General features: G+C 35.4%; 1 long non-coding RNA gene across 2 annotated transcripts; it reads left to right on the top strand.

Moving 5' to 3' along the window:
- The first annotated feature begins 4967 nt into the window (after positions 1–4967).
- LOC109136502 (uncharacterized) lies at positions 4968–8556 on the top strand. 2 transcript variants are annotated; one of them, XR_007273321.1, is made up of 2 exons: positions 4968–5479; positions 6819–8556. It is a non-coding gene; the product is annotated as an uncharacterized LOC109136502 (long non-coding RNA). The 2 variants fall into 2 exon arrangements; XR_007273322.1 differs by having other exon boundaries at positions 4968–5336.
- The last annotated feature ends 951 nt before the right edge of the window (positions 8557–9507 follow it).

Here is a 9507-nt window from a genome sequence, read left to right on the forward strand (position 1 = left end):
TCTTCGTTTTCGTCTCTTTGATAAGTCATATTTATATATAGTTTTTAGGTGCATTTAGGTTGCATTTTAGAGCATTTAGTTTCATATTTAAGTTCATTGTTGCATTATATTCTTAAGTTATGCTTTTCTATTCCTATTCGGTATGTTTTCTTGTTTTTGATGAATTTCAGGTATTGAAGACTTATTTGGAGTATGATTAGCTAAGCTTAAGGATTAGGAGCACTTGGAAAGAAGTTACAATGCATAAGGATCGTATGGATATGTCATAGTACGAGTTTGAGCAAAAATGAAGCGGAAAATCATTAGAAGAAATGTGAAAAAGAGTCACGTCTACTCTTCTGATCATAACTTTTGATGTGATTCTTACAATCGAGTAATTCCACCAGATTTGGAAACTATACTTGAAGATCTTTCCAATGATAGGTGGCACACCCCGAGGAGACTTCTAGTCAAGGAGTTATGCCTTTCGGAAGATTGCACTGATTCTGCTGGAATATGCCACGCGTACGCGCGGATCACTAATCCGCCTATTAATGATTTATTTAAGACTTTCCTTATCTTGTAGATACTTTCCAAGTCATATTAGGTTATTGAATATTTATTTAGATAGGTTTTCATTCTTTCTCTCTCCTCCTCCCTTTTCACGTAATTTTTAGGTTTTAGGTTTTAGGCTTTAGTTTTCTCTCCTCTCTTTCTCTCTAGTTTTTAGTGTAAACCCTAGTTTTTATTTTTGTTCATTAACTCAGGAGTTCTACTAGTTTCTTTCATTGATTTCTTTAATTATGTTTTCTTTTATAGTTTTAGATTTAATTATTTATTTCATGATAGAGTAGTTTCTTTTATCTAAGGTTAAGTTGAACCCTAGTATGATTTAATTCATGATTGTTTCTTTAAATTCTCATATTAATTGTTAATTTTTCTTGCTTAATTGATTGTGCATATTCCAATACTAGATTAGGGATAACTAGTATTGTTATTATTCCATTGTCTTGATCATGAGGGGAGTTGGATTTTGACGGATTTGAGTATTTCAATTAAGGGAATGAAGTTCTCCACGGGAGTAGGTAGAATGGATTGTTAGGAAGTTAAAGTGCCATGTTTAATGTCTTTAATTTGTATGATTCCACGGGAGTAGGCTTGAATGCATATTAGAGAAGCCATAGATACTCGGGAGAGGTTTATGGTACTTTATAGGGTGTACTTTTCCTTGTGAACATTTAATTTATTAGTTTGGGGTAGAAATTATTTTGTATTATTTCGTGCTAGTGGGGATACTTAACTGTAGAGCTTTTGTTTTTATATTGATTAGTATAGTTTAATTCCACCATTATTCTTGATATTAATCTTCTTTAGTCTTACCATTATTTGAGGACTAATCATAAAACAACTTTCTCTCTGTGGGATCGACTCTGACTTACCCTACTACATAGTTAGGAGGATTAGTTAGGTTATTTATTTTTGTTAGGTGCGCGACACGCCTATCACTCTTCGTCTGTGCGTTTTTATCTATTCGTTTTGATGCGGTGGCGTTGGTGGTTCGTGAAGCGATGGTGGTGAAGCGACGAAGAAAGCAACGAAGATGTGGTTCGTGGTGGATGCAAATGGTAGTGGTAGTTCGCTGTGGAAAAAGAAGGAAGAAGGGAGTAGGGAGGAAAGAGAAAAAGGTCTTCGTTCAGTAGGGAGAGAGGAGAGAGAATTTGAAATGTTTAGTGTTAGGGTTATAAGGGAGGGGAGGGGCTGGGAGGGGGTTATAAGGGAGGGGCTGGGTTGGGGTTAGGGAGAAATGGGACACAAAAGAATTGGGCTTGATCTGGGACGTTGGGGTCTTTTAGGATTTAATAAGGGTAAAATCTGATGCGGTCTCCAAACCGCATCGGTTTTTTTAATCTGATGCGGTTTTTCGAGGACCGCATTAGATTTTTTTGCCAAATTTTTCCTCCTATTTTTTGGTTGCTTTTCGGATGTGGTTTTTGTAAAACCACACCTGTTACTAAGTGACACATAAGGTTTTTTCCACTAGTGCTAACACCCAAAAAATCCATGCTTTGATAATTAAAAATCCAATTTAAACATAATAATCAAATATGAGTTTTTATTCTTTCAATACATAATTTATATAATCATAAATTCATCATTGAAATAGTAGATTAAAGCTTCTAATCATAGTTAATACTAAAACAAAACATAAAAACATTATCTTTAATCAAAACTTGAGGAAGAAGAAAATAAATCAAACCAACACAAGAAGATAACAAGAGAAGAAGGCGTTGGACAAGGACCGCGACAGCAGCAACAACCAGAAGGTCGGCGGCGGTGGTGGTGTTGTGGAGTGGTGGTGTTTCTTGTGGAGGAAGAAAGTATTTCTTGAAGAAGAAGAAAGAAAAATCACGTGAGAGGAGCGAGAACTAAGGCTGCCGGTTTTTCTTGAGGAGGGAGGAGAGAGAATATTTTTGTGGGTAAAATATTTGGGCTTAATGATATTTATAAGCAAACTTTACTTTTGGGCTTAGGAAAGGGCAATTGGATTCTAAGTAGGATATAATAATGAATATGATTGATGAATAAACTCCTAATATTACTAGAAGTTTCTTTTCCTAGTCCAATTAGTATTTGAATTCCTCAAGCCCATTTAGAATCTTTTTTCAAATCCAATTAGTATTTCAAATATTTTTCAAAGCATGCCTTAAGAAAATATTTTAACTTTCTTAAATCTTTAAAATAATTTCTTTGACTTTCAAAATAGTCAACCTTTTAAGTAAATAAATTATTCTAAACTAAATTATATTTGGATATAAACATATATATACTAAAATATGTCTATAAAATCCATAAATTTACGGGGATTACAGTCTACCCCTCTTAAAAGAAGTTTCGTCCCGAAACTTGACACAAAATTCCCATATTTTGAAAAATTTGATCTAAATTTTCATTGTAAGAAATACTTGAGTTGCTTCTTGAACACACTTTTCTATGCGGAGAATCTATTTATTTTGCACCAATATGTGTAAATCGCCAAAATAAGCATAAAAATGCACAAAAATCTCACAAAAATAGGTAAAAAGCGATTTTATCGTATTCTACCCCCTTAAAGAAAATGAGTTACGCCCTTGTAACTCACCTCAAGGAACAAGTCAGGATATTTCTTCTTCTTTTCATCTTCGGCTTTTCTCGTTGCCTCTTCAAACTCGTGGTTAGACCAAAGTACTTTCACGATATGGACGTCCTTATTGCGTGTACTACGCACCTTCGTGTTAAGAATCTTAACAGGTCTTTCCTCATATGTGAGGCTACTATCGATCTGGATCCGCTTAGGCTCCAAACCATGGTGCTCACCAGGGATATATCGCTTGAGTTGGGAAATATGGAACACATCATGCATCTTCTTAAACTCCATTGGCAACGCCAACCTATAGGATACTTTTCAATTCGCTCCAGAAATCTCATATGGGCCTACATATTTGGCACTACTTGCCCTTTTTCCCAAATCTCGTGACACCCTTAATTGGTGATACTTTCAAAAACACTTTATCACCTACTGTAAATTCATCTTTGCATTGTTCTAAGTCGGCATAACTCTTTTTCCTCTCTTGAGCATCTTGGATTCTAGCCTGAATTAGTTTGACATTTTTGATGGTTTCCTTAGTAAAATTTGTCCCCAAGACTTTATTTTCACTAAAATCATTCCAGCAAATGGGACTTCTACACTTCCATTCATATAGTGCCTCAAAAGCTACCATCTTGATGCTCGCATGATAGCTATTGTTATAGGAAAATTCAATCTGGTCTAATTGGTCTTCCCAACTACCTTGGAAATCAATAGCGCATGCTCTTAACATATCTTCCATGGTTTGGTTAGTCATCTCAGTCTGACCATTGGTTGCAGGGTGAAGGCCTTACTCATCTTTAATGTTGTCCCCAGATTTAACTGGACCCTTTTTCCAAAATTTCGAGAGAAACCTTAAATCACGATCATAAATAGTATCCTTTAGAACCCCATGCAATCACACCACATGCCTAATGTACGTCTTTGCAAGTTGTTTCTTTTTTCATGTCTCCTTAATAGGTATAAATACGGAGGACTTTGTTTGTCTATCCACAATAACCCAAATAGTATCATTGTCACTCCTCGTCCTAGGCAAAGCAGTCACAAAATCCATAGAAATAGAATCCCACTTCCATCCAGGAACCTCTAATGATTGAACCTTCTTCATGGGTCTCTTATGATCTATCTTCACTTTTTGATAGGTCAGACACTTAGACACATATTCGACTACCTCACGCTTCATGTTTGGCCACCAATATATACCCTTAAGGTCTTTGTACAACTTGTCACCCCTAGGGTGCACAAAATATGGAGTGTTCTGCCCTTCATCCATAAGACGTCTCTTAAGGTTATTACACTTTTGTGGTGCACATCATCTCCCCTTAAACCTCAAACTTCTACCATTCTGAATCTTAAAGTCGGCTTCCTTACCTTGCTTAATTTTCTCCTTAATCTTAGCTAGGTGCACATCCCCAACTTGACCCTCTTTGATCTCGTCGAAAACTAACAACCCCAAGATAAAGCGCTCAGTCTTACCTCACTTTCCCAGGATTTAAAATTTCTAGGCTCAGCCTTTGCATATCTCGACACAACTCCTCAGGGACTATTAAGGCACTCACGCTATGGCTCGACTTTCTACTCAAGGCATCAGCAACTACATTTTCTTTCCCTTCATGATATTGGATGTCTAGGTCATAGTTTTCACTAGTGGAAAAAACCTTATCTGTCACTTAGTAATAAATTCTATTTTTGTAAAACCACATATGAAAATCAACACAAAAAGTGGGAGGGAAAGCTGAGAGGACAATATGATGCGGTCCTTTTGTGGACCGGATCAGATTTTGCAAACTAATGCAATTTTTTTAATCTGATCCGGTTCAAAGAACCACATCAGATTTTAGGTATTTTCCCCGCTTGAAAAACCCATTTCAAGAAATGTAACTTAGGTCCAATTGAAACATGCGTACCTCTTGGCTCTTGTCCCCTCTCTCATCATCCTAACCCTAATCCTCCGTCGTTCCCACTTCCCTCTTGTCTTCCCTCTTGTTTGCTCATCAACAAAATGGGGAAGGCAACTTGCTCCCTCTTTTCCTCAATTCTTTTCGTTCGTAACTCCCATCTTCATCATCATCTTTCCGTTCATAACTGGTTCTCTCTCAAAGTACAATCTTCATCATCTTCACCTGATTAGAGAATTATGGCAAAAACCCGCGACCTTCCGTCCTTGCCACCAACTCCCACACTGTCACTATGACATGCGAACTAGGCCACCACGACTCCCATATGCTCTCATGTCTCTTTCTCTCTCACTCTCTCTTCTCTCATGTTTTCCTTTTGATTTAGGATTTAGGGTTTCTCAAAATTGATTGATTGGTTTTTGCTAAACTTGTAAATTTACTACATAAAGCAGAACTGGCTGCAAATGAGACGAATAAGGTGTTTTTCGTGCCCTAATTTTCTTCAACATATTACTAGAGAAATATTTAGAAAATTTCACTTTGTTTATTTATGGTCTAATTTCGACTCTTAAAGTTGATTTAGCGATTAATTTTTATGCTTTTATTGCTAATTTTCTACTTGATTCATATAGTAGTATAATTTTCGACTCTATATTGTGCTACTGATTAGTAGATTGTAAAACATGAAACTGAATTTCCGGAAATTGAAGTATGAATCAGTTTAGCAATTATAGTGTAGTAGTAGTTGTAGTAATTGATGTTGTTGTTCTATAGATTGTACTTGTGTTTAGGTGAATTTTATTATGATATCGGTACTTCTAGTTTGCTCATGATAGCAGTTTGCTTTTGCGAAAATTATAGATGATATGAGAGCATAATTAAGAGTGGAAATTCAAAAGATTTCTATTAAAAGATGTTATAGCTTCAATTATAGCTCTTTTGCACACTAACAAATGGTTGGTTATGTAGTTTGCTGCTGTAGAAAGTTAGTGAAAATGTCAAAACTGGATTGTATTGGAAGATTATTTTTAAAGACCTAGAATATTAAATAGAACTTTGAATTTCTACCTCATAATGTTGCAAATAAGGTTAGTAGTTGTGGAAATATCCTGGCAAACTATATACAGTTGGTTTTCCTAGCTGCTATGCCTTCACATACATCTTTGTTTTGGCTCTATACGCCCCCGAATTCGTCTGGAATTTACTGTCTTATCTATGTCCATATTGACCCAACAACCTCATTTGAGTGAGTTTGGGTTTCCTTCTGTGCTCTTACTGTTATGACCTTAAATTTTCTCTTTTGTTTCCTTGTAGGTTATGTGGCCTTAATTTCTACGAGTCAAAAGTCTTTCTTTTATCCTTCTCTTTCTTTAATCTTCTCTTATTTTCTGTTGACTCTTGCTCTACCTTTCTTCCATCATGTGTTGTAACTCCTCTTGCTAAGACTAAAATTGAAAGTTTTCACAATGCTTTTCCAATCTCTAAGTGGATCCCTGGTGCTAGTCCAACTGTGAAGTCTGGCCTTAATAAGGGTCGTTAACGCCTCATATTGACAAAGACGCTTGAGTGGACCTTAAATTGGTCCATATTGCATAGCATGTTTGATCGGTGAATTGTCCCTAGATCTAGTTTTATTTTTTACTTTAGTTCCCATTTTTTTGTGTGGAACACTTTGTTGTTATGTCCGTTTTCCACTTGTTTTCCCTTGATTATCGTAGGATGTTCTTCATTTGTTGGGCCTGTCTATACTGATTTCTTGTGTGTAAAGTTTTCATTTGATGCAATATTTGTAACTCAAATATTTTTTCTTTGTGCAGATACCTGTTGGAACTTTTGGAATTCGCTATGCAAGGAGTGACACTCTCCCATTTCATTTCGAATTCCAAAGCCCCTAAAAGAAAACTATGTCAAAAAGCACACAACTTGTGTACCTATGCCAAATGAGACTAATTTTGGGATGCCGGGATCGAGACCTCTCCAGACCATCACAGGTGTATTTTATTTTGATATTTTGGATTCTTATAGCAACTTGGTTTTGTTAATTGCATTATGTTTCTTTTTGTTCATCCTATTTGGAATGTTTTATTTTGATATTTTTGAGCCAAAACTTGACATTAAATTCTCATTAATGTATAAGAATAAACATACTCAGGTCAGATCTAGTTGAATTTGACTCGCTGTGTACCAAATAGGAAGAACAATTTAAAACTGAGCGAGTAAGTTGTATCCTATATGTATATCTTCAAAGAAGCGATTATTACTGCTTTGAATGTTATTCCAAGAAAAAAAACAATGATGTTTAGAGGTTGATATGGTGTTCTGAGCATAGCTCCTTATTTGTGTTTCTTTGAAGTTCTAAAATAGGTGGAGCACCATAGCTTAGTATTTTATTTGTTTGATTCAGCGATAGTCAAGCTATTATTGAAATATTGTTATGTTGCACGCATTGGGTATCTTTAAACAATCTATAAGCTTTATTTTGGGGAATTAAAGAGCTTTTTATTTAATTTACACGCATAGGTCATGTGGGTTAGCTACGATTTGGTGTTTATTGATGAGTTGTGACTTGTGATGATTAGAATGATACTATGATATGCCTCTGTATTACAGGTTCCATGTATATTGAAAAGAGAACTCCTAATAAAATTATGATAAAGCATGGAGTGGTTTTTATTGGTTTCTGTAGAGCTATAGAGGAACATTTTGGGACGCATACTGAAAAGGAATGATCTGGAACTTAGATGCGTCATAGATTCTGCAACTCTATGTTTGAGTTGATGGGTACTTTATTTCACTAATTGTGCATACTTCTCTTAGTGCTCTGGTAATACTTACTGTCGAGGGATCATTACTTATCTCAATAATGAAAAAGACTCCTCAATTAGAATGTGTATACACATTTTTTTTATCGTAAACAAGGTAGCAAGCAATTTGATTTTATAGTTGCTTTATATTCTTCAAACATCAAAGGGAGTAGGTTTTGCAGACATGTTATGCTAGAATTTGTTTCTTATAATCTATAACAAAATCAAAGTTTAGTTGAAGAGATATTTTTGCTATATTTACTGTTCTGTTTCACATATCTTGTTTCTCCTATGCTTCATGATCTGCATGATAGAGTCATGAACTCATAATGTGCAATCAACATTAACGAGCTACTTCATGATCTGCATGATATGTACTGCACAAATGATCCGTTCCTTGCTGTTTTGAAGTGAGTCCTTTGTCATGGGCTGTCCCAGCTGATCCCATGCCCTTGTAGCTTAGTCGAGCTGGCCTTTCTGTTGATGTTACTCCACCAACAAAAAAGAAGGGTCGACAATTCACCAAGCATACACACAGCAGTAAGACGTTGCATGCTGCTTATCTCGCATGAATCGAGTTAGATGATGGCTAACTTATATTCTTATTTTCTAGATCTTTCAAGCAATGCTTATGTATCTAGTTATAGTTGAGTATGATATTAAAAATATAGTAGATATTCTTATGTATCTAATTATTTATGTTTATGCTTCAATTGAGCATAATATGCTTAATAGAATGATTATTAATACATATTATTGATTTTTTATTGATTAATAATGAAAAAATGCAAAAAAGAAATTTGATTTTTGGGGTGGTCAACCGCTGGGGTTTTGACCCAAAACCGCAACAGTTAATCATTTACCGTTGCGGTTTTGGGTCAAAACCGCAGCAACTAATAGATTAACTGATGCGGTTTTCCTTCATAATCGCATCAATAAATCATTTACTGATCCGGTTTGGACCGGATCAGTAAATAAATGGGATTTGCTGCGAGCCCACCACATGCAAACCAAAACCGCATCAGTACGCCCAATTTTGACCGCATCAGATGGGCTTTCTTCCACTAGTGCTTTAATCAATTCCAACCATCTCCTCTTCCTCATATTAAGGTCTTTCTGGTTGAAAATGTACTTCACCCTAGTGCTATGTATTTGAATAACATAAAATTTCTTTAATTATCCTAGCTTTATATTATACTATCCTAAAAAAATGCTTTGTATTATAGTACTCAGTATCAATATTACAAATCTATAGTAAAACAATTTCTCCTTTTCTCTCTCTATTCTTTAAAATGTAGTCCCGTTTTCTCCAATTATTGGTAGATGGTGGACTCGTGTCTACCATTCTAATGGTAGACACGGGCCAAAACGCAGCCCGAAAAACATAAAACGCGTGAAACTAATGTACATCAACTGTTCTCCAATGAACATGTGAAATGAATGTACACCAACTGTTCTCAAATGAACATGTGAAACTAATGTACATTAATTGTTCTCCAATGAACATGCAAAACTAATGTACATCCATTGTTCTCCAATGAACATCGATCTCGACGATTCTCCTTTGTTAACATTTATCTTTATGTTTCTTAGTTTGTTTGTTGCAGATATTTCTTTTTTCATTGTGTTTTCTTTGTTCATCAGATATTTCCTCTTATGTTCATCTTTTTTATCTTGTTGTTCATTGTTGATTTAGATGTTC

This window comes from Beta vulgaris, chromosome 4 (assembly GCF_026745355.1).
Source record: "Beta vulgaris subsp. vulgaris cultivar EL10 chromosome 4, EL10.2, whole genome shotgun sequence".
Taxonomy (NCBI): Eukaryota; Viridiplantae; Streptophyta; class Magnoliopsida; order Caryophyllales; family Amaranthaceae; genus Beta; species Beta vulgaris.